Source organism: Camellia sinensis, chromosome 7, assembly GCF_055761805.1.
Source record: "Camellia sinensis isolate YWXY chromosome 7, ASM5576180v1, whole genome shotgun sequence".
NCBI classification, from domain to species: Eukaryota; Viridiplantae; Streptophyta; class Magnoliopsida; order Ericales; family Theaceae; genus Camellia; species Camellia sinensis.
The window spans coordinates 120939427-120966140 of NC_138967.1; the positions used below are offsets into that span (position 1 = coordinate 120939427).

General features: G+C 36.7%; 2 long non-coding RNA genes across 4 annotated transcripts; one reads left to right on the top strand and one right to left on the bottom strand.

The window, feature by feature from the left end:
* Positions 1 to 2328: 2328 nt before the first annotated feature.
* On the bottom strand, positions 2329 to 3139 carry LOC145794762 (uncharacterized). Its single transcript, XR_014334705.1, has 2 exons — positions 3001 to 3139; positions 2329 to 2498 (listed from the first exon to the last, which is right to left on the bottom strand). It is a non-coding gene; the product is annotated as an uncharacterized LOC145794762 (long non-coding RNA).
* A 13123-nt stretch (positions 3140 to 16262) lies between these two features.
* On the top strand, positions 16263 to 20296 carry LOC114277315 (uncharacterized). Of its 3 annotated transcripts, none has more exons than XR_014334708.1 (4): positions 16263 to 16342; positions 17536 to 19284; positions 19357 to 19432; positions 20097 to 20296. It is a non-coding gene; the product is annotated as an uncharacterized LOC114277315 (long non-coding RNA). The 3 variants fall into 3 exon arrangements; XR_014334707.1 differs by lacking the exon at positions 20097 to 20296 and adding an exon at positions 19817 to 20084; XR_014334706.1 differs by lacking the exon at positions 20097 to 20296 and having other exon boundaries at positions 19357 to 20084.
* Positions 20297 to 26714: the final 6418 nt, after the last annotated feature.

Below are 26714 nucleotides of genomic sequence, written 5' to 3' on the forward strand. Positions count from 1 at the left end.
GAGAAGTATATAACAAAGAAAATGTAAAGAAAAAAGAAAAAAAAGATCGAAGGAGAGAGGTGAATATAGAGAGAGTATTGTAATCCGGCAACTATTTTTTATTTAGATCTAATTGGATCTAATGTAGATCTATTCAGATCTGATGTAAATCTACACAGCACCAACAAAATTTGAAACTACAAAATTTTACAGTTTTCACCGCCTGTAACTAAAACTCGAAAACAACCTGTTCAAAATTTAAAATTTTCTCCATTAGAACAGAAAAAAGAGAATTGTATAATAGAGAAAATGTAAAAAAAATAAGAAATCGAAGGAGAGAGGCGAATATAGAGAGAGGATTGTATTTCGGCAACTATTTTTTTGTTTAGATCTAGTCGGATCTAATGTAGATCTACATCAGATCAGATGTAAATCCACTTATGTTCTTTGTTGAAAACATATCTTTTTTATTGTCAGTGAGAGTGAAGTAAGTAATCGGCGGTCGGTGGTTGCCGGTGAATCCCAATCGATGGTAGTCGTTGGTCTCCGGTGACTATATATCGAAAAGAGAAAGAGAAGAAGCAAGATATGATTACCCGTTAACGATCGCCGGAAAACACAAAGAACAAAAGAGACAAAGAAGAAGAGAGGCAGAGAAGAAGAATAATAACGTTATAGGACTTTTGGGTATAAGCAAAAAGTTATGGGACTAAATAGACTACACGTTTTTCAAACAAGACTTCCTGGTAATTTCCCCATAATTTTATGAAGGTCGAAACTATAGGCTAAGCCAAATCCAACAGGCTCGGCCCGATCCTTTGATAAATATGTCCATAACTAATCACATATAGAAAAAAAAGGTTGGGTTCTTGTGACATTGGAATGGGCTTGACAATCAATGCGGTCAAGAAATCTTTTGTGACCCCAATTGAAGTACAAATGCCATGATCAAAAAGTATTTAATATTAAAAAAATATAAATCAAAGTGTTTTGGACACCTCATTCATAATCAAACATAATCTTCCATTTTCTCTTATATTCTCTTCTTACTCTCTTCACTTTGCATTGTCATAATCACTCTTATTTTGCTTGAATTCGTTATTCTTGCAATCTATTTCATATTAAAGTTGACAATGAACAATGAAAAAAGATGTTTCTAGACAATTATTTTTATAGAAAATTTAAGTTTTCTATTCATGTTCATCATTTTCGGCTATTGAGTTTACAAAATCTGTTTAGAAATTCAATGCCGAACAAATTACATTTATTCAAAAAGTTAATTTTAAACAAAATTCATATATTCGGCATGTGTTTCCAAAATAATGGTCATTGTTTAGTAATATCCAAACAGTTTATGTTCGGTTTTGTGTTTTTGAACATTTAATTTTGTTTTTTTAAATTTTTTTTTGAGAAGGGAAAAGAAAAAAGAAAAAGTAGATGAAATATGAATGAAATATATATTCACAAACTTTTCCCCTCCCTTTTCAAATCCCTATCCAAATACACTACAACAAAATGGTACTTTAATGACAAAATCACTTCGTCTCCAATAGTGAAATTTTCGTCACCAAATTGATACGTGACGAAATAATTTCGTCACCACGTTCGTCCCCAATTCGTCGTCACTAAAAGTACCCGGTGACGAAAATTTATTTTGTCACCTATTATTGGCATTTGGTGACGAAATATTTCGTCACTAAATGTTAAATATTTTGTCATCTATAATATCCATTTCGTCACCAAAATTAAATAAAATTTTATTATATTTATTTTGGATGACAAAATATTTCGTCATTAAAAATAGTGATAAAGTTTTTAGTAACGAAAATATCGTCACCAAAAGATGAAAAAAAAGACCCTTCAGTGACGAAAACTTTTTGTCAAGAAACATTTTAATTTAGTGATGAAATAGTGAATATGTGTGACAAAATTATTTGTTGAGATTAGAAAGTTTTAGTGTCAATTTTTTTCGTCACCAATAATAAATAATTTTTAAAAATTGAGGGGAAGGTTATATTTGCAATTTATATATTTTTTTCAATAAACAATACCTGTACATTTTAATAATCTATTAAATAAAATATTTAATACAAATCAATATAAAATTAACTAGTTCATTATCATGAAACAACCCAAGCAAAATACATGTCTCATAGTATCAAGAAATTAATATATAACATCCAAATTATAACATCTATTTTAGTAAAATCAAAAACTACAACACAATCAAAATAACTTGTGCATTTTAATAACCCGCTGAATATAATATCCATTACAAATCATTACAAAAACCTGTTCATTTGGTAATATCAACAAAAACCTGTTCATTTTAATCTATTCAATAAAATATCAACAAAAAGATAAGATCCATCACAATATAATCATAGCCCACAACAACATAGTCAAAATACATGTTTGGTAATATCAACAAAAAGTACAACTACACTGTGATGGATGTGTCTGGTAATATCAACAAAAAACTCTTGCTATGCAGGTTACCAAATTCGTTCATCTCCAATCTGCCATTTAAAAAAGAAAAAAGAAAAAAAAGACAACAACAAAAGGTTAAGGTAACCATTCACTAAATATGTTAATATGCAACCTATAAGAGAAAAAAATAAAAATTTCAAAGTAAATTTTAAACCAAATTTTTACCGTGCTTGTTCCGTAAATTTTTACAACTTACATTAGTTCCTCCCAATGTGTTCATAATATTTCTTGGCCTTTTAACGACTATTTCAAGATTTTACTCCCTAACGGCCTATTTTCAAGCCTAAATGTTTTCCAACCGAGAGTCCTATGATTGTTCTATAAGTTTTCACAACTTATGTTGATTCCTCCCAAAGTGTTCGTGATAATTTCTGATAATCTCAAGGTGTTTGTGATGTTTTTCGGGCCTTTAGATGCATACTTCACTATTTTCCGGGACCTTGTGCCTAAATGTCAAAAGTAGTTTTTTATTCTACCCTAGTTAAAGAAAAAATGTTCTACTAAATTAACATATAAACATAATATACTAACCAAGAAGCTTGTTCATCAGAATCTGAACTTTCCCCATTCTCAAAATTTCCCGTGATACCTTTCTGCGTCAAACACTCTATGATACTTTGTATCTTCTTGCTTTGTTTCTTCTCTGACTTTTGAAACCTTGCAATTTGTTCATTTTGCTGTTATAGCGACCCCGGTCTTTTCTCTTTAGATTATTGTATCCGGACTTAGGCTCCGTAGATCCTGTCATTATTTATTGGTTGTTGTTGTCCTTTAATCTCTTAGTATTTGAATTATAGGTTGTGTTGGGCGGGTCTGTTACAGGTTGGATGAATTTTGATGCCAATAGGTGATGCCCAGATTTTGGCCTTCACGCTCGAGCGGAGGTTTTAACGCTCGAGCGGGCCCTTCGTTGTTGCTTCTCCGCTCGAGCTGGAGTTTTAACGCTCGAGCGGGATTTTCCATCTTCCAGTATTTTGCTCTGCAGTTCTTCCGCTCAAGCGGTAGTTTTTACGCTCGAGCGTGATCCCTTGTTTTTGCTCCTCCGCTCGAGCGGGGAGTTTGACGCTCGAGCGGGTGCAGCGCCTGCAAAACTTCTGAAAGGGTGCAATCGACGCTCGAGCGGCTTTCTTCACGCTCGAGCATGATTCTGTGTCTTACGCTCGAGCGGGGCTTTCTACGCTCGAGCGTAGAGTCGACTACATCAGTCCGTGATTTCACTTTTCTGATCACTTTTTGACCTACCTTTTCATCTCTTAACTTTTAAAAACCGCCCCTTGAGAGTCTCTCCCTCTACTCTTACCTCCTCTCCAAGATTTGATCTATTTCCGGTGGTCTTCTACCCTAGTTCCTTTGGAAAAAAGGTAGAGCTTCACGAGATCTTTCTTTTAATCTGAAAAAGAGAGGATTTGGAGCACTTTGGATTTTGGGTCATCATCTCCATCTTCTCTATTTTAGTTGTGATCTTCAAGGTAGGGATTTCCTACTCTATTCTATAAGCTTTGTTCTAAGTTTTGGTATTTTAAGATGTTGAGGTCACTTAGATAATTTTGGGAAAAACCCTAGTTGTATTAATTAATTAATTTGTAAAATTAATTTAAGGGAATTGGGGAATTTGGTTAAATTCATGAAATTGATGAATTCATAGATTAAATGGTGTAGTTGGATGATTTAAATCACTCACCTATTAAATTGTTGATATATTTATTTCCAGTCTAGAAATAACTGTTTTGGGCTATCGGTGGAGGATAGTCGTGATTGTTGTAGACATTGCATGTGGATTAGGAATAACTGAAACTAATCACATTGGTTAAGTCATTAATTTGACTATTGAATTAATACTGAAAATACGTGTATTGGTTGAGCATTGCATTTGCATATTGTGTGGGAGGAGATAGGGGATGTACTCCACGGTTTAGGGGAAGATAGGGGATGGACCTCTAAACCGGATTTTTGTTTGGGAGGAGATAGGGGATGGACTCCATTAGCACCATTTTTATGTGTGCTTATTATATTGAAGTGTTTTTACATGATTATTGATACAGCACTAAAATGTGTATCAAATGGGAAGTATGAAGTGTTTTGATATGAGCATGAGTCTCATTTGTTTTGTTGATATTGGAAGTAATGTGATTATGATATATAATTCACTGTTGTAAGTTTGGCCAGGTTCTGAGCCATGTTGATAATAATGGAAAGTGAAATGTGTCTTAGACATTAGTGTCATGAGACTGTTTAATAATAAAATTGATTATCTTGATTAACCATCTATTGAATGCTATAGCTTTATTCAATGCTTATATTTGGTTTAGTATTTTTCTACTGGGCTGTGGCTCACCCTTTATGGGAACATCATTTTCAGGTTCAGGTGATAAGCTACCTCCACGGACTTAGCCTGGAAGGATTTGATGTTTGGGATGTTGAAGACTTGTCTTTAGTTATATGTTTTATTTTGTTATTTTTGGGATTTCATGTAAACATTCAAGCCTAGGGCTTAACTTGTAAATGAGTTAGTACTCATCCTTTTTGTGTCCAAGCGTTAGCTTGGAAAGATGTAAGCCCTTAGGGCATTTATTTTGATGTTGCAGGATGTTACAAGTAATGTCTGTCAATAAGAATACTCTGATGACTAACTCAAATGATTCATTTTCTTTTATAAATGCATGTTAATGTTATGGTTATTATGGGTTTATTTTGAGGGCGTTACAACTTGGTATCAGAGCGTACCGGGTTTGAATACTTTGGGTACGTGGGAAGTGATTAGCATCACAATGGGTTTGTCTCGTTTGATAGAGACTTAGTGTAACGTTATATGCTTATATGATAACATGTTCATGTGATTATGTGGGTATGGAATGTAGTTTCTAGGATGTTAATTGGACCCTTGAGTTCTAGTAGTCTTGTTGGAAAGGCACTTGATCACTGCTGCTTCCAACCGGAACTATAGTAACGCATTGGGACTATCATTATCCGGGAATGAAATTCGTAGGTGCTTATGTGATTATGTGCTTACGTGGAATGAATTATTGTTGTCCATTGTATTAGGACGCGAGTGTTTAGCTTTGGCACATTTATTAATGTGCTAATGTCTTTGTTTCCTTTATTAGGATGTCAGGACGAGGACGAGGACGCGGTAGGCGTGGTAGGCCGGGTAGGCAGGAGGTGCCTGCGCCAGAGGAGATTCCGATAGTTCAGGAGGGAATTGGCCAGGCCAATCTGGCCGAGCCAGTAGGCCAGCAGGCTTTGGGCGCTTTAGCTCGAGAGATAGCGGAGGCATTCAGGGAGTCAGTAGGCATTCTCAGAGCTGAGAATCAAGCTCAGGCTGGTATTGCGGATGCAGGACCTTCCTTTTTGAAGAGGGAGTTCTTCCGGTCCAATCCGGATGAATTTGTGGGTGATCCTAAAGAGCCGCTTAAGGCAGATGAATGGCTCGAACAGACAACGAAGACGTTTGAGATGCTTGGCATCGAAGACGAGGGGTTGAAGGTGACCTTGGCATCATTCCAGTTGAAGGGGGATGCGGGTCAGTGGTGGAAGTTCACTAAGGGGCGTATAGGAGGTACATGGGAGGCTTTTGTGAATGCTTTCCAGGAGAAGTTCTTATCTCCAGCAGTTAGGGAGAAGCTGAGAGACCAGTTCTGCCAGCTTAAGCAGTCGAGTTCTTCAGTGGCCGAGTTTGAGGCTGCATTTACTAGTTTGTCCAGGTTTGCACCTGAATTGGTAGCGTCTGAGGAACGCCGTTGTATTGAGTTTGAGAGGAAGTTGAGGCGTGGCCTCAAGCTGAGAGTTGGGGGAACTATGATTCGGGATTATGGGCGGTTGGTTGATGCTGCAGCCCACATGGAAATCATGATGCAGGAGGAGGAGGAAGGACAGAAGGGCTCCAAGAGGAGTCAGGATGGTCAGAGTGATGGTAGGAGACAGAAGGGTTTTAATCCCCAACAGTCTCAGAGTAGCTTTTCTAGATCGACTTTTCCTGTGCCGAGTGCTAGTTCGGGGAAAGGCAGTCAAGGAGACATTACCTGCTTCAAGTGTGGCCAGCTGGGCCACAAGTCTCCAGTTTGTCCTCAGAGAGGAGGAGTGCAGAGAGCAGCATCATCTTCGGCTCGATCTCAGAGCCAGAGTCAGGGTAGAGGCCAGCCACTCTCGTGTTATCAGTGTGGTCAGCCAGGGCATATGAAGAGGTATTGCCCGCAGTTGGGTGGCACACCTGGTGCATCTGGTTTGAGGCAGATTCAGGTTCAACAGCCAGCTCAGTCGGGTCAGGCCTCGAGGGCCAATCAGGGGGCTTCATCGTCTCAGTCGGTGCAGCAATCTTATGCTCCTAGGGGTGAGCAGGTTGATCAGAGGTCATCTGGGCGCGTGTATGCTGTTACCACGCAGGATCTTGTACCGGCTCCATCTGTTGTGAGAGGTACTTTCTTGTTTTGCAACTCGGTTGCTAATGTTTTGATTGATACGGGTGCATCTCATTCCTTTGTGTCTGCTGCATTTGCATCTGTTTTGGAGTTGGAGTTAGCACAGTTAGCATCTCCTATTTGTGTAGTGTCGCCTCTTGGGGGTGAATTGATTTTGAAACACGGTGTTAGGGGTTGTGATATAGAGGTTGATTACCATAGAATCCCATTTTCCTTTGTAGTTATGCCTATGAAAGGTTTCGATGTTATTTTGGGTATGGACTGGTTATCGTCATACCGGGCAGTTATTGATTGCTACCGCCAGAGGGTCACCTGTTGTACTGTGAATGGTGAGTGTTTTCATTTTCTGGGGGACCGTGTTGGTAGTGTTTTGCCACCGGGGTATGTTCCGCGAGGACGGAGTGAGCTTAGTGGTCTACTTGCCAACCTTTCGATTAGTGAGGATGATGAGACCCAGGTTGTGTTGCCAAGGGTGGTTTGTGAGTACTCGGACGTCTTTCCCGAGGATCTTGTTGGTTTGCCACCGCATCGAGAGATTGAATTCTCTATTGACCTAATGCCCGGCACGGCGCCGATCTCTATGTCACCTTATCGTTTTGCCCCAGCTGAGTTAGTTGAGTTGAAGACCCAACTCCAGGAGTTGCTAGATAAAGGCTTTATACGTCCTAGTGTTTCGCCTTGGGGAGCACCGGCCCTCTTTGTTAAAAAGAAAGGTGGTGCTTTGAGACTTTGTATAGATTACCGGAAATTGAATCGGGCTACGGTTAAGAATAAGTACCCTATGCCCCGTATAGATGATCTGTTCGATCAGTTGAAAGGTTCCCGTTGTTTCTCGAAGATAGACTTGAGATCAGGTTATCATCAGTTGAGAGTCAGGGAGGAGGATATTCCAAAGACGGCATTCCGTACGCGGTATGGCCACTATGAGTTTTTGGTGATGCCATTTGGGCTTACCAATGCACCGGCAGTATTTATGGATTTGATGAACCGGATATTCCGGAAATTTCTAGATCGTTTTGTAGTCGTCTTCGTGGACGACATCCTTATCTATTCACCTTCAGAGGAAGAGCACGAGGAACACTTGAGGGTGGTGCTTGATTTACTTAGAGCCCATCAGCTTTACGCTAAGTTTGGGAAGTGTGAGTTCTGGCTAGAGGAGGTGAAGTTCTTAGGCCATGTAGTTTCTAGGCAAGGGGTGTCTGTTGATACATCCAAGACAGAGGCAGTGCAAGATTGGGTACAGCCTAAGAGTGTGTTTGAGATCCGCAGTTTTCTGGGATTAGCTGGGTATTATCGCCGGTTTGTAAGAGATTTCTCCAGATTAGCTTCGCCTTTGACTAGATTGACTCGGAAGGGAGTCAAATTTGTTTGGAGTGAGACTTGTGAAAAATCGTTCCAGGAGTTGAAAGTTAGACTGACTACCGCTCCAGTATTGATTATTCCAGAGAGAGGGTTGGGTTATGCAGTCTATTGTGACGCCTCACGAGAGGGTCTTGGTTGTGTGTTGATGCAAGAGGGGAAAGTGGTTGCCTATGGCTCACGTCAGTTAAAAGTTCACGAGAAGAATTACCCTACGCATGATTTAGAGTTAGCGGCTGTAATATTTGCCTTGAAGGTTTGGAGGCATTATCTTTATGGTGAGAGATTTGAGGTATTCTCGGATCATAAGAGTCTGAAATATTTGTTTACACAGAAAGACTTGAACTTGAGGCAGAGGAGGTGGATGGAGTTCATAGAGGATTATGACTTTGAATTGCATTATCATCCGGGAAAGGCCAATGTGGTGGCCGACGCCCTTAGCAGGAAACCTGTTGGTGACATAGCTAGTATAGCCATCCGAGAGTGGGAGATGTTAGGTGCACTTGGAGAGTTTGATTTGCTTCTGGGCGAATCCGTTGAGGCTGCGGCCTTGTTTTCTGTTGTTGCACAACCTACACTTGTGACTCGAGTGTTAGAGGCTCAGAGGGGCGACCTTGAGATAGAATCCCTCCGTGAGAAGATTTCTGGTGGGAAGGTTGAGAAAGGTTTGACGGTGTATCCCGACCTGAGTGTGAGATACCGAGACCGTCTATTTGTGCCGGAGTCTCATCGAGAGGAGGTACTCCGAGAGTTTCATCATTCACGCCTTGCGGTGCATCCGGGAGGTACTAAGATGTATCGGGATTTGGGTCGCCAGTTTTGGTGGCGGGGTATGAAGAGAGATGTGGCAGCTTTCGTATCTAAGTGCCTTACTTGTCAGCAAGTGAAGGCCGAACATCAGAGGCCAGCGGGTTTGTTGCAACCCTTGCCTATTGCCGAGTGGAAGTGGGAACATGTCACTATGGACTTCGTTGTGGGTCTTCCGAGGACTCAACGGGGTAGTGATGCTATTTGGGTAGTTGTGGACCGGTTGACTAAGTCGGCGCATTTTATTCCTATGCGTGTTAGAGATTCAGTTGATCATCTGGCCGATTTATATATTCGGGACATAGTGAGGTTACACGGGGTTCCAGTGACGATCGTTTCAGATAGAGATCCTCGTTTTACTGCCAGGTTGTGGCAGAGCTTGCAGAGTGCCTTAGGCACTAAGTTGACCTTTAGCACAGCTTATCATCCTCAGACTGACGGGCAGTCCGAGCGTACTATTCAGATCCTTGAGGATATGCTTCGGGGTTGTGTTCTTGACTTTGGTGGGTCGTGGGAGAGGCACTTGCCTTTGGTGGAGTTTGCCTACAACAACAGCTTCCAGTCTAGTATCGGTATGGCACCGTTTGAGGCCTTATACGGCCGACCGTGTAGGTCTCCTGTTTGTTGGGCCGAGGTGGGTGATGCACCTCTGTTGGGTCCGGAGTTAGTGAGGGAAACGACGGAGAAGGTTGAGCTTATCCGTAAGAGGCTTGTTACAGCCCAGAGTCGTCAGAAATCTTACGCCGACCGTAGGAGAAGACCTTTGGTGTTTGAGGTGAGTGATCACGTCTTTTTGAAGATATCACCAAGACGGGGATTGATGAGGTTTGGGAAGAGCGGGAAGTTGTCCCCTCGATTCATTGGTCCTTTTGAGATCCTTGAGAGGATTGGCGAGACTGCTTATCGTTTAGCTTTGCCGCCGCAGTTGTCCGGAGTACATGACGTGTTTCATGTGAGTATGCTTCGGAAGTATGAGCCGGATCCATCACATGTATTGGATTGGACCGATTTAGTAGTTGATGAGGATGTCTCGTATGAAGAGAGACCGGTTAGGGTCTTGGATAAGCGGGATCAAGTCTTGCGAGGCAAGACCATTCCTTTGGTGAAAGTTTTGTGGAAACATCACGGGGTGGAGGAAGCCACATGGGAACGTGAGTTGGAAGTCCGCGAGAAATATCCGAACATGTTTATTGATTTGTAATCTTGTAGTTAGATTTTGTAATATTGTCAAACCTTAAAGCTTTTTATATATGTCTTAAGCTGTAAAACATTTAGAATGTTTTGGTTAATGGAAATATTTTGGAACTTACCTCGAAATGGAAGTTTAATGGAACATTGTATATATTGAATATATTGAAAATTGTTGAAATTGAAAGAAAATTGCATAGTGTTAATGCAGGTTGAAATATATGTTTGTTTTGCATATTGTGGCATGCCTCTTAGTTGAGAGATGGAATGGCCGGTGTTGGGTCAAGTTGTTTATTATTGAGTTAACATATTGTTGGAATTTGAGAAAACTTGTTTTTAAAACCTTGTGCTTAATTTCGGGGACGAAATTCTTTTAAGGGGGGGAGGTTATAGCGACCCCGGTCTTTTCTCTTTAGATTATTGTATCCGGACTTAGGCTCCGTAGATCCTGTCATTATTTATTGGTTGTTGTTGTCCTTTAATCTCTTAGTATTTGAATTATAGGTTGTGTTGGGCGGGTCTGTTACAGGTTGGATGAATTTTGATGCCAATAGGTGATGCCCAGATTTTGGCCTTCACGCTCGAGCGGAGGTTTTAACGCTCGAGCGGGCCCTTCGTTGTTGCTTCTCCGCTCGAGCTGGAGTTTTAACGCTCGAGCGGGATTTTCCATCTTCCAGTATTTTGCTCTGCAGTTCTTCCGCTCAAGCGGTAGTTTTTACGCTCGAGCGTGATCCCTTGTTTTTGCTCCTCCGCTCGAGCGGGGAGTTTGACGCTCGAGCGGGTGCAGCGCCTGCAAAACTTCTGAAAGGGTGCAATCGACGCTCGAGCGGCTTTCTTCACGCTCGAGCATGATTCTGTGTCTTACGCTCGAGCGGGGCTTTCTACGCTCGAGCGTAGAGTCGACTACATCAGTCCGTGATTTCACTTTTCTGATCACTTTTTGACCTACCTTTTCATCTCTTAACTTTTAAAAACCGCCCCTTGAGAGTCTCTCCCTCTACTCTTACCTCCTCTCCAAGATTTGATCTATTTCCGGTGGTCTTCTACCCTAGTTCCTTTGGAAAAAAGGTAGAGCTTCACGAGATCTTTCTTTTAATCTGAAAAAGAGAGGATTTGGAGCACTTTGGATTTTGGGTCATCATCTCCATCTTCTCTATTTTAGTTGTGATCTTCAAGGTAGGGATTTCCTACTCTATTCTATAAGCTTTGTTCTAAGTTTTGGTATTTTAAGATGTTGAGGTCACTTAGATAATTTTGGGAAAAACCCTAGTTGTATTAATTAATTAATTTGTAAAATTAATTTAAGGGAATTGGGGAATTTGGTTAAATTCATGAAATTGATGAATTCATAGATTAAATGGTGTAGTTGGATGATTTAAATCACTCACCTATTAAATTGTTGATATATTTATTTCCAGTCTAGAAATAACTGTTTTGGGCTATCGGTGGAGGATAGTCGTGATTGTTGTAGACATTGCATGTGGATTAGGAATAACTGAAACTAATCACATTGGTTAAGTCATTAATTTGACTATTGAATTAATACTGAAAATACGTGTATTGGTTGAGCATTGCATTTGCATATTGTGTGGGAGGAGATAGGGGATGTACTCCACGGTTTAGGGGAAGATAGGGGATGGACCTCTAAACCGGATTTTTGTTTGGGAGGAGATAGGGGATGGACTCCATTAGCACCATTTTTATGTGTGCTTATTATATTGAAGTGTTTTTACATGATTATTGATACAGCACTAAAATGTGTATCAAATGGGAAGTATGAAGTGTTTTGATATGAGCATGAGTCTCATTTGTTTTGTTGATATTGGAAGTAATGTGATTATGATATATAATTCACTGTTGTAAGTTTGGCCAGGTTCTGAGCCATGTTGATAATAATGGAAAGTGAAATGTGTCTTAGACATTAGTGTCATGAGACTGTTTAATAATAAAATTGATTATCTTGATTAACCATCTATTGAATGCTATAGCTTTATTCAATGCTTATATTTGGTTTAGTATTTTTCTACTGGGCTGTGGCTCACCCTTTATGGGAACATCATTTTCAGGTTCAGGTGATAAGCTACCTCCACGGACTTAGCCTGGAAGGATTTGATGTTTGGGATGTTGAAGACTTGTCTTTAGTTATATGTTTTATTTTGTTATTTTTGGGATTTCATGTAAACATTCAAGCCTAGGGCTTAACTTGTAAATGAGTTAGTACTCATCCTTTTTGTGTCCAAGCGTTAGCTTGGAAAGATGTAAGCCCTTAGGGCATTTATTTTGATGTTGCAGGATGTTACAAGTAATGTCTGTCAATAAGAATACTCTGATGACTAACTCAAATGATTCATTTTCTTTTATAAATGCATGTTAATGTTATGGTTATTATGGGTTTATTTTGAGGGCGTTACAGCTGTGCTATTTGCATCTCAAGGCGTTGAACATAGTCACTATTTTCAACAGGTACAACAGTAGTCTTCATAGAAGAAGAAGGCCTCAAGCCGAGTCCTTTCACATAACCTGACCTTGGCTTAAGCACCTTAACTGACAACTCCTCTTGGCTTAAAGGGATCACACCAGTCTGCGAGAGGTGTTCGGCTTGCGTCTTTATCATGTTGTCCTGTTAATTTAAAATAAATCGAACAATTATTAGTTATTCTACCCTACAAAGCAAATAAATAATTTTATCAAAATTAATATGCATTGCCTTGTACATACATAATTAGCTTGGCTCTCCGACGAAATCCATTCATGTGTGTTCGAATTATAGTGGATGGACTTGTAAAACTTTTCCAAATCAGGAACTTCTCCATTTGCAATTATCTGATTCATTTGTTTTTAAATGTTATTTCAAATATTTAAATAACAAAGCCTACTAATCTGATAAAATAAAATAGCAGAACACACCGAGCTGTGCACCCTAACCGGGATTGATTTTGATCCACATCTATGTTTTGTTTTCATTTGCATCCTATTATTCACATTAGTTAGTGATTGTTCCTACACGATTGAAACACCAATAAAAACAACAAAACTTAACATTAGTAAGAAGAAAATTAATTTTTGACAATTAACATAAAACATTATACCATGAATTCTTTACTATTCCACTTCTTGTCAATTAGAGATGTCCATTGATTAAGAGTAACACTTTTAGGTGGGTGGCTTCTCGCGTACTCCTCCCCTCTTGCATCCTTAAGTTGCTTGTATTGTTTGTGCAACCTATAGGTGAAGCTACTCAATCGCCGACCAAACTATGTGTTTAAAGTCCTTGCTACATCACTCGGATTGCCTTGTAGATCAAACTGATCCTACAAAATCAAATCATTTTTTTTATAAGTTAAATAACCTAAATTTCAGACAAGCAACAATGAGCCTGATTAAACAACAAAGAAAAAAAGATTGCATCAACAGATGTGTTAACAGTTGCAATTTAATTCCTAGACATGCAGGCATTATATATTGTAACAGTTGCAACAGATGGGTTAACAGAGGAATATGATGTCCATGTTTTTCTAGGCAGTGTACAGGAACCTAAAAATTCAATGTCTAGCTTTGACATGAAATGTCCTACATGTCTTTCTAGGCATTATATATTGTAATGAAAAACATTAACAGCAAGAATATGTGAATCATAAGTGTATACTATTGTAAATATTGCTTTTTACTGTGAAGATATTGCCAAGACCTTCCTAAATACATAGTTATAGTTGCATTCTTACTAATCGTTAAATTCGTTCCAAAACTAGAAGTCTTTGATATGCTACCATGTAATATCTTGTTTAGCAGCAAGTTCTTGTAATCACCCTAACAAAGAGAGTATTTCTTTCACACAATAATTACCATGTAATTTCAATTTCAATTTTCATGTGTCATGCCTCTTTTACTTGACAATAATTACCTCCAAGCGTTGGATCATCGGCTTCTTATCAGCATCGTGAACCTTATTCCACCTACAAATGCTCAAGTCTGGTAATTGCGTTCGAACCTCTATGCCAATCTTGGAGGCCAACTTAGAGGCTTGATCTCCCACTGGCGCACGGAAATGTTCAGGTACAGGAACCAACATCTTTCCATTTTTCTGGACAATGCGTTGGGTTTGTATGCCGCGTGTTGGACCACGACCACGTCTGTCATGTGATGCTGTAAGGACATAATGTTAATTGAGTTAATAAGTAAACAAATGCAAGTTAGACCTTAAATTAAATATAAACAACTTTGCAAACTTACCAACACTACTAGATGCAGTCACCTCATGCACAGGTTGCACATTATGAGGTGGCAAGGGTTGGGTACCAATCTCTTGACGTGGGGGATCCATCCCTTCTTCTGGGGTGGGAGTTAATGGCATCGAATAAGGCTGTAAACGTAACCCCGGTGGCATCTCTTGTTCCTGAAATAACATAATCGAATAGTAAAGAAGATATTTAACACAGTTAAAATATATTTTAAAAAAGATATGATGTTTAAGATATATGAAGAAGATATTTAAATAGTAAATGATATGTTCACACACAAATATAAAATAATGTATATAATACCTTGCGATAAAAGGAACCCAATGACTCGTTATCACTATCGTTCTCACTCCCTGACGGATTATACTCATCATCATCATCTACCTCAACCCTAATTCCCTTTTCCTTTGCATTTGCACATTTGGGCTGAACCACACTCATCAAAGAATTTGTAATATTCTTCACTCCAAGATTGTTCATTACCTCATAGTTCTTCTTGATTCGCTTATTTCTTTGTTTCTCATATTCTGTTAGCTTCTTAGTTCTCAAATCACCTGGTTTCAGCCATTGTCTTTTTCCTTTGACCATTTTCTACAACTATATAACATAATTCAACTTTAATTGGAAAATATAGACAATATAATTATTCACCATTAAATAAAAGAAGAAAAACATAATCCCAAACATAATCCCAATGTTTCGAATTGTAATGCATATATTTTAACTCCAAATATTTCATAACAAGGAAGTTCCAATCCCTTGAATTAATATTTCACGCAAAAATTTTAAATCATATTGTAGAGTAGTGAAGGTTTCCATGGAAAAAAAATCAAGACAAGAGATCCTCTTCTTAAAAGAGGTGATGTTCCTGTATTGCATATATTTTAAATCCAATTAGGATTGATGATCATTGATGCTTAACATAATTATGTCTTGCATTAATCATATATTACATTTGATTTTCTAATTCCTGGATGGACAGTTTCACTATGTTTGCCCAAATGCTTTGATGCTTGTGGTGATGATGGCCTATTGAGGAATTTTAACATCACTGGAACATCTCTGGATTTACATATCATATACTTAGACAAATCAAAGTTTTTCCTGTTCAGACATGCTATTCTTCACTTGTATACGATCCTTATTCGTTTTCTATGAAGATATGTTCCTTGCTATGTGTACGGTTTTTTCTTCTGCTTATGTAGATATTTATGCATTTCAATTTTTTAAATTGGTGGATTGTTATTTGTCCCCTTCTTTTCTTGTTATGAATGACTCCCTTGCTGCTGTTAGTACTAATAAGTGTTTTGTTCTCTCACATAACTGCAATTTGAATTTATGAAGCTGAAAATATGACAGACATATAATCATGGGAGACACGTAATTCATTCACTTACAGAATTATTGAAATACTTTGTATATTATCTTTGGTTTTCTATATCAAATGCATCATTACATACATAAAACTTAGGGAGCTGTTAAGATGTGCACCTCATTGACTAGTGCACATTATGTACACATTTATTTTAAACCATTAGATCTTTATAAATTAATTTCAACCATTAAATAATTTGATTAAAAATACTGAATAACTTTTTCACCGGTTGCAATTTTGTTTACCGATCGTTGTATGTTCCACAATCCCTCTTCACTTTGTTTTCCCAAAACCCATTTTCAGGCGACTCCAAAGCTTCTATTCGCCCTCTTCAGACATGATTCTGGAGCTCTCTTCAGAGACGACTCTGAAGCTCCTTTTCACCCTCTTCAGACACGACTCCGGAGCTCTCTTCAAACACGACTCCGAAGCTCTTCTTCGCCCTCGAAGATTATCCCGCGAACACAACATGCCCTCGACTTCGCCTCAAGGTATGTCTCTCTCTCTCTGCAACTTGTTTCTCTCCCTTTCTCTATCTCCATTCTATGAAACCCTAGACTGAAATCCCCTTCTTCGAAACTGCTCCTTCCACCTTTGTGAACTCACTAGGTTGGTTTATAAAATTAGGAAAATATGATTTGAATAGGTTTAGGTTTTTTTATGTTTTTTTGCTTTGGTAGTTGTTTTGATTCCATATATATATATACACACTTGAAATTTGGCTTGAGGGTGTGAAATCTGATGCGTAGGTAATTGAATTTTGTACTATGTAACTGACTGTAATCTTTTATTTGTTTATTGAAATCTGTTTATGGTTCTAACAATTACTCTTGTGGTGGCTTGTTTTTCCTATGAGAAAGAAAATTACTGTGGTTTGGGATGTATCACCTTTAGCGATTTTCTAGGAATTGTGGAAAGTGAGAAACGAATGGATGTTTTGATGTTACTATGACTTAGTTGAATACCCATTTAGTTGTTTTTGTTTTTTTTCTTCGAGTGTTAAAAAATTATCTCTAATTATTTCATCAAATCTCATTAAGGGAGAGTTATTTTTTTCATCAATTTGAGAACCAATCAAGTACATTTGAATTTGATGAAAATTAAAAAAAAAAAAAAAATGAAACATTGGAGATGGGTTTTCTTGATCAAATTTGATGAAAAGGGAACCTTTGGATAAAAGAAAGGTTTTTAAAAAGATTTTAATGAAAGGATTTGAGTAGTTCATATAAAATCAAGCATTTTTTACTCAAATTTGAAATCAAATTAGTTGAAAAAATTAGTGAAATGTTGGAGATGCTCTAAAATGGTTTATGAGTTATCTTGGAGACGATGAAATGCCAAAATTTGATAGGACTAAGGCCTAAATTAGAAAATCTACAAGGTATTAACAATTGAATAAAAGTTATGAAATAATGAGATTTTTAAAACTATATGAGGACACCGATGTCTTACAACTATTTTTGGGATTCTATGTTTGAGAAGCAAATTATTTGTGCAAAGTTCATAGAAATTTATTTTAGCTACCATGTTGTTATGATTTGAACTTCTAACTAACCGTGCAAAGAAGTAAAAAATAGTGATATTTGTAACTAGTGGTGTGATTTGTAGAACTTGTGTATCTTAATGTGTTGAAATAAACTAGCAAGACTGATAGGTAAAAAGTTTGTTGTGATGATCGGTATAGGTTGCTTGCATTGGGCTAGGTTGAGAAGCATGCATTGCAGGCATAAGATCACTCTAAGTGTGATGATCGGCAAGATCACTCTCTCTCTCTCTCTCTCTCTCTCTCTCTCACTTAATTTCGCAAAAACAATTATCATTATGAGGGGCCCTTGTTCAAATGTCCCAAAAACAATGAAAGAAATTTGGGTTTCTGAGATTTTGGATTTTTTTTTTTTTTTTTTTGAGAATTGAAGTCATCTAAGTCAACATCCTATTTATGCAACTTTTAGTGGGTTGCAAGAGAGATCTGTCATTCATTCATGCCTCATGTGCCAATGTTTGTGAAAATGGGTTGGTCTGCTTTTCTGTGTTGGTGAGCAAACTAATCTTTTTGATTTATGCTCACCAAGTGTATGTAAAAATGTCATAGGGAGGTTTTAAGGACTGGTTTGTTGGTTCAGTAATTAAGTTGATTGCATGCTTTATTATTGGTTCTAGGATGAATTTATTTTTGTTTTTGCTAGGATTATCTGCTGAAATTTTGTTATTTTGTAGAATGTTGTTATTAATCCTCATAACATAATTGTAGAATCTGAGCAAAATGAATTGTGGTGAGATATTCTTGTTTCCATGAGTAATGCTACTGTTAGAATTGTCATATGTCCAATGCTCCTAGCATCCTGTTATAGTTTTTAATGTGCAAAGGACTAGGCTAGATAAGAATTGGGGGAGTATTATCTGTTGTCCTTGATTGTTTTTCTTTCTTTAATTTTTATTGGGCAATGAAAATCAATGTATGTCCTTAATGTTTGAATTAAAAAATTAAGATCTTTGCAACCCTCACATTTGGTTTTGTGGGCAAGGAGCCCCCTGCCTTGGATTATTATTTTTTAATTATTAAATCTTTGAAGTAATGATGAAAAAGTAAAAATTGTAGTATCATACTTGCCTATTATAATGTCTTATAATTAATTGAAACACATCAAGTTGGAGATGATATTGCAATCAAAGGACATATCTTGTGCGCTTGGTATTCAATCAAGTTTTAAAGAAAAACATTTTGAGTCCTTTAAAAATTTTCTTAATTTAAATTACAATAATCTCTCATCTTATGAGTTGGAGTAAGGAGGCTGATGAGACAGCAGAATAACATGCCTTCTTCTGTTATATCCAGTCACAGCATGCATCTTGGGGTTCTTGCTACTGCATCTCATGTTATCTCAACTAGAACCCTGTTTTCTGCTTTCTACAAACCAAGGTTCTCTTCTGCCTTATTTTTGCATGGACAGATGCATGCATGTGTAGTTTTGTTTCATCTTTGGTATTCTTGTGTTTTTATCTAGCATTTAATTTCGTCAGTGCCATTTACAATATCAGGTTTCAATCTTTGAATTGCAAGTGATAATTTTAAAGAGATCTCATGTTATTAGTGCATGTTTAAGTCCAGAGATTTGTTTGGGTTCTCTGTATTGACTTAGTTCTAGTATTATTCTTGGATAAGCTTTGTCCTTGAAGTTCCCACCCTTGCATCCACAAATATGGCCTGTGAAAAATGGTTCTAATTGCATAGACCATCCAAAATAAGTTCTTTACTAAATTTGCTTTTGCTTTGTAGTTGGTTAATAAAAATTGGATTTACTGAACTTTAGCATTATTTGTGGCAAAACAAGTCTGTCTGAGTTCATTGTAAGTGTCAACAAGTACCTTGAAGCCCAGAACCAAAGCTCTCTGTTGGGATGAGGTTTGAGGGCGAGGAAGTTCCAGAAAGAAGGTATTTTGCGTAACTGGGCTAATATTTGTTAGGATCAGGAACTTAGAAATGTTAATCAAAATATATATGCAGGTTCAGTGGAATAAGTGTTGGTGTTGGGGAAAGTACATCAACTAGATGGCCTGATTCTGAATGGAGATCCTTGAAGGTAACTATATTTCTCCTTCAAGAGTGGTATTGACTTTGGATTTAGTTTTATGGTCTGCAGAGGGGTCATTTGGATGTCCCATGGCTGAAGACACTCCATCCTTGCTTGTACAAGGGATGACACAATTTTGAGATTTTATGAATGATTCAAATTAGTCTAATACAGTAGTTAATGTATGGCATTGTGTATTTGTCACTTGTTGATTTATGTTGCTTAGGATCCCATGTTGTAATTGAAACACAACACATGATAATCTTTAGTATTTGCAACAATCTCGCTATGAATCAACTCTTTACAACTCATCTTTTGCATTATTGTGGATTGCTAGTGGTGTTGGATTCGTGTTACATTTGGTTGTTAAGATGAAGCATGCTATCTGCTCAGATTTGCTTAGGAGGGGAGCCATCCAGTAGGAATGCTTTTTGGTTGTTAAGATGAAGCATGCTATCTGCTCAGATTCCATAATCTTTATTGGAATGTTTTTTTTTTTTTTTGCCATTAGGTATGTGGAAAACCTCAGTTGAGTGTCCATCTTTCCCATATTGTGAAATACAACATGAGATGGATCAGTAATATAAACTAATTCAGTTTTCTTTTTATAATTGTTATAATTTGAAATGTCAATTTTATTAAGTGCTAATGGTTAATTTTTTTTTTTTTACAGATTGCTTTTGCGTGGGCTATTGTGGATATTTATTTTTGTGTACGAAGAGCATATTTTCTGTATATGAAAGAAATTTATTTTTCTACAATCCTCTGTGTTAGAAATCCAGTGTTTTTATATGTAATATTTAATTTAGATGGATTATACTTAGTTAGTGTGGATTTATATGATATTTGGAATATGATGTTAAGTTTTTGGATAGTTGATAATGAAATGGGTATTATTGATAGTGGATTTAGATGATAATTGATAGATGTATTATTCTGTATATATACAGGCTACAGGTTGCATTGATAATGGAATGCATATAATTTATAAATTAATGAAAAATATTCAATTTATGTATTTTATAAAAATTAATAAATAGAGCTTTTGGTGATTAAACATTCAGTAGCCAAAAAATAAAAAGGGAATTTGTTGGCGACTAAATACGTAGTAGCCAAAAAAAATGAAAGCTTTTGGCAACTAAAAAATTAGTAGCCAAAAAGGAGTATCATGATTTTAACGATTAAAAAATTGGTTGCCAAAAAGTAGTGTCATGTTTTTAGCGACTAGTCGCTAAAACAAAAAAGGACATTTTTTGAAAACTTTGGCGGCAAAATTTTTAGTTACTAATTTTCGACTTTCAACAACTAAAAAAAATTTAGTCGCCAATATCTTTCCTTTTGGCGATTAATTGTTTAGTCGCCAATTTAGGACTTGCGGCGACTAAATATTTTTTAGTCGTCAATACTTTTTTCGACAATCTTTCAGCGACCAAGCCAGCAACTAAATTATTTAGTCGGGAAAACTTTTCGGAGACTAATATGTAAACTATTCGGACCCGTAGGTTGGGAGTTAGAGCCGAATACGCCCAAACCTTACTCGGAAAAGGGCATTTCGGGGGCGAAAATTCAAAACAGCCCCCGAACTACCGTGTGACTCTCACAGGAAGCTTCCCCATGACAAATAGGACTTATGACAACTGACGGAATGTTATTCGGACCCGTAGGTTGGGAGTTAGAGCCGAAAACGCTTAAAACTTACTCGGAAAAGGGCGTTTCGGGGGCGAAAATTCAAAACAACCCCTGAACCACCGTGTGACTCTCACGGGCAGCTTCCCCATGACAAATAGGACTTGTGACAACTAACGGAACGTTATTCAGACCCGTAGGTTGGGAGTTAGAGCCAAATACGCCCAAAACTTACTCGAAAAAGGGCGTTCTGGGGGCGAAAATTCAAAACAGCCCCCAAACCACCGTGTGACTCTCACGGGCAGTATCCCCATGACAAATAGGACTTGTGACAACTGACAGAATGTTATTCAGACTCGTAGGTTGGGAGTTAGAGTCGAATACGTCCAAAACTTACTCGAGAAAGGCATTTTGGTGGCGAAAATTCAAAACAGTCCCCCGAAAACAAACAAACAAACTTTTTAGTGTATGCTAAGCAAACAAGAGAACAGAAAACAAACAATCTTAAATTTCTGAACCCAGGTTTTGGTTTCCCACAAAATTTGCATGGAATTTTCTTTCCTGGGAAAGTGGGAAACGATTATCATGTTTTTCAAATTTGCCCATAGTTTCAATGAAGACAATTAAGTATAATCGAAGAATTTTCTTACAACTTCCTACTTTTCAAACTAGAACCCCAAAATTTCAAATCATTTTTCTTGAAATTTTTTCATCCTAATCAAATGCAGGCAAAAAATTCATTTCTAGTTTCAAATTTTTTTTCATTTTTTCTTTTGTCTCCTTTCTTTCATTTCACTTTCTAACAATTTCACTTTCAATCATCATTTTATTTCTAATCAGACAGACCCTTATGATGGATTTAGTTGCAAAACTGACACAACTCAAAAATATATATTCATTTGATAAACATTAAGTAGGTTTTATTTCTTTTAAAAAACATTGAATTGCTTAAACTAAATTTGGGAGATTGAAATATATTTTGAGTAACCCCAACTGACTAATTTAAAATAAAACAATTCGTGCAACTAAACAAGGCATTAGATGGGTTTGATCTAAGGCAAATTCACATGGGCAATGATGGTTGGAGTATTTCCAAGATGTATGGCACATGATCTCTCAAGCCAACTTCCCTTATCCTTGAAATCACAAACTTCTTCTTTAGTATTGGTAGCCAAGAACACATCTAATTCGGTCTTGAATTGGATAAGTGACGACTTTTTAACACTGAAAAACAAATCTTTGGGGTCTGAGCTCAGTGAAACCAATGCTTCTGAACAGTCGACAATTTCATTAGTTGGAAATGAAATCAGGGCAGAAGATGCTGTGGCACTGTTATTGAAACATAAAAGAGGGTACCATGCAGCTGATGACGACGCAGGACATAACATTGAAGACGATAAAATGCCAAAAAGAGTGCTTGGACCAGAGAGACCTTTATTTCTTGACGGTAAAATGGATTATGAATCCTGGGTGCCTCCTAAAGGTGAACTACTGTCTTTGGTTTATTGATTATCACTTTACTGTGAGTTTTTATTATTATTTATTTTTTTTTATTTTTAATGTTATTGTTGCTGATCGTATATTTGTGATGCTTCATCCAGGACAATCAGGCGATGGACGGACTTCACTAAATGATCGTTTTGGTTACTGAAATCTCGGCATCAGAGGAAGGAATTCCTGTAAGGGAGAGTTATATGCTGCTTAGTTGTTTTACTTGGTTACTGTGTATAAAAATGAGTTTTTTGGTGTATCGGCTTTTATGCCAATTATCACTCATCAGAGTTATTAGGCTGTGAACTTTGGTGTTTAGAACTATTGTTCGTTGAGTGTATATATTTCACAATTTTTCTTCAGCCCATTGTGTTGATCATGATGACCGACGAAAATTATGTTTTGTGCTGTGTTTTTAGCTTTTCTGCGGAGCTGAATTGTCATTGCATTTACATTTAGAGCTCTGCCCACTGCTTTTTATTCTGATCAAATGATTTTTTGAATTAAGCTTGAACATTTTATACTTAGAGCTCCACACTTAATAAAAATTTATTCTGATCAAATGAGTTTTAGAATTAAGCTTGAAGATTTTATACCTAGAGCTCCAACGAACAAAAATTTTATTCTGATCAAAAGATTTTTAGAATTAAGCATGGACATTTTATACCTAGAGCTCCACTGAATAAAAATTTCTGCTTATGTCTGGATAACATATTCTTGGTAGAGTTGTTTAAATAGGTTTCCTCATCAATCTGATTTAGCTCCTGGTTGGCTAGTAACTTAAGCTGACTAAGTGCCCCAAAAGATGTATAGACCTGTAGAGTGGAAGGGGTTGAAAAGATTGTGTATGCTCTTGATTTCATTGCAGTTTGAATGAGAAAAAAAAAATCTAAAAACATAATACTAATACATAATGTTGCTGGCAACAATTGCATTACCGAAACTATTAATTTCAATTAACATAATACTAACACAAATTTACATGACAGGAGAAGCATATAATATTACAATTAGTGAGCCATATGGACCATACTTCACTCAAAAACCCCTCATGAGACTATAAATTGTAATTCATCTGTGTATGCAAGGTCAGCTATCCTGAATGGGTTCCGCAACTTTCAGAATTTCTCCTGTCAACCCGATTCTGCAGATCTGTGTCCATTGGAAAGTTTAATATCCTTCATGTTCGAAGACATGATTCGCTGAGGAAGAATGTGTACTATTGCAAAATTGTACATTGGTGACCTCTTGAAGCTTCTTGCACAATGAATCTACTTTAGAAAATCTTCTAAACCATATCAGAGCAGACATGCACCGCTAAAGAATCACTTTATTGACTGTATTCGGAAAACTGGAGTTTGCAGCTGCAGGTTGAATTGTGTATATAGTAGTATTGTACCTTGGAGAGATCATCTCAATGCTCAAACGATCCATGCCTCAAGCCTCCTACCAGATTATAAGCAGAGATTGCCCTCTTACTTTGCCATGCCCATATACGGTAGCAAACAGAAAGACCAGAGACCATGAAACATGCACAGAGGCACCATGTCACAGTATACATAAGAGGAAGAGTAGGTTTTGGTTCAGATCAGTTGTAGTAGGGTGACCCTAGTACATTTCTCAGATCAAAGTCACTGTGTCACTGTACAAGTAAGAGAAGGAGTTGCTTTTGGTTCAGATCAGTTGAAGAAGTAGGGTGACTCTAATACATCTTTGAGATCAAAATCTTCCCGTTCGGGCAAGGGGGGGAAAAGATAATGTGGGGAAAGCCTTCTGAAAGCTCTCCAACAACTGTTACACAAAGGTACAACAATTCAGATCAACTGTGGCTAAGTATATGACACTATATTTCAACATTTAAAGCAACTTAGTTCTGCAGAGTAGTAAAACACATGTTACTTCAGAAATACAATCTAAATGGGGTTTACTGATTGCTTTGGAGTCGGAATATACACTAAACCATCCATTATACTAACGTGTAGTGTCAGTTGGATTTCCAATTCCCATGTCCAAGGACAATATTCATATTTCTTAATATTATAAAGCAATAGAGAGTATTGTAGCCAATTAAAATTTTAGTAGGCGACCAAATGTTTAGTAGCCAAAAGAAGAACTTTTTGCCGACTAAAATTTTAGTAGCTAAAAATGTAGAACTTTAGGCGACTAAAAGTTTGGTCGCCGAAAATGGTCTTATTTAATTTAATGTCCAACCTTTTGATGACTAAAAGTTTAGTCGAAAATTGTATACATTTGGCGACTAAAATTTATTTTAGTCGCTAATTACCTTTCCCGACAATTCTTTGACGACGACTATTGCGATCAAATAATTTAGTTACTAAAACCCTTCGGCGACTAAAAATTAACTTTTGGTGACTAAAAATTTAGTCGCCAAAAGTGAAAATTCTTGTAGTGTATCATTCGTTAGTAAAAGTTATGACATTTTGTTAATCTTATTATGATTGTGGAGAAAAAAGTTGTGGTTATGATTCATTAATAAAAGTTATGACATTTTGTTAATCTTAGTATGATTGTGGAGAAAAAAGTTGTGGTTATGATTCATTAGTAAAAGTTATGATTTGTACTACCAAAAGTTATGATTTGTCATGGTGAATCATAACAAAAAATGTTACGATTCAAATGTTATGATAATTGATTAGAAATAACTATATTTGTTATGAGTTGTCATTATATTGTTATGATTCATATTGTCTTTGTTATGACACTTTGGTGAATATTATAACATTGTTATGATTAATTCTAGTATTGTTATGATATTTGAAAAAAAGTTATGATTCTTTCTGTAACCTGTTACATGACCGGTTTAGCAGGTCATTTTTTATGATGTGGCACGATATGGATCATACAATAAGTGCATATCATATGCCCTTTTATAAGGTGCACATTGTAGATTTTCCCTAAAACTTATTATCAAAAGAACTTGTATATGTCTTTTTGAGAATGTTTTTGGCCCTGTCATGTAATATATATTGTGTCTAAATGCCTCTAAAGTCATCGACATTAAGTATTTGGCTTAATAGTCTCAGAATTAAGTAGAATGGAATTGGCTTATGGATAATTTCATTGGCCTTGAAATGCCCTATAATAGTATATTGTATTTTATATATATGCATGGATGTAAAATATTTCTGCTGAGGCAGGATCAAATTACATATTGTTTTAAGCTTCATATTCTTACATTCCTCAGTAACTTCTCTGTGGAGCCCACATTTGTCAAACTTATGTTGAAGTATTTGGTCCTTGTTTTTCACATCATGTTTGTTAATCAGCAATTAGTGGCCACACAATCCATATGGTCTTTTCTACTTCCTAACATTTCATGGCTATAATTTGGAGTTTTATATGGATGAAATATCTCTCAATCTCCAATCAAATTGGAAATTGGTGAGCATGATGAGAATGAAAGAAACACGCAACTCATTGTGGATTTTATAAAATAATTGGTGTACCACAAAATCCTGTTCTGGAGTGTAAGAGTAAGAAGTTCTACTCCAACTATAATTTTGGTTGTGAATGCTCCTGAAATAGTAAACTTGCAATCATCTGAAGAAAAATGTCTTAAAAATAAGAAGAGGATACTTACTATATTATTGACATTTTAAAAAAAAATGTATGAACTTAACTCCTTATCATTTATACTTATTTAATTATGAATTTGTTGGTAATATAATATCAAATTTGTTAGTGTGTTTTGAGCTTTACTTCTTTGTATATATATCAAATCAGTTTTATGGATGCAACTCCTCCCAATAGAAGGTGACATCTGTAATGTACCAATTTTTCACCAGCACTTCATTCAATGTAAAATGAACCAATTATTGCCCTCAAATTATTAAATTTATTATTTGTTATGATTAAATTATTACCATTTACTTTGTCTGAAATATTTTCATAGACATTACTTATAATTACATTAAACGTGATTTTATTTAAGTAAATAAGTTTTTCTTACAAAAATAATTAATCACTAGCCTTATAACTTAAAAGTATTTTACAGTTGCCAGCATGCAACTGTAACATAATTAATCATCTTCTTGACGTGATCAGAGTGGATTGTTTCCATTCTAATGTATAAGATTGCTAACACATTATTAAAAATTAAAATCAACGGCCTATACCGATTGACCTTGTAATGGACATCTCCATTTCATTTATG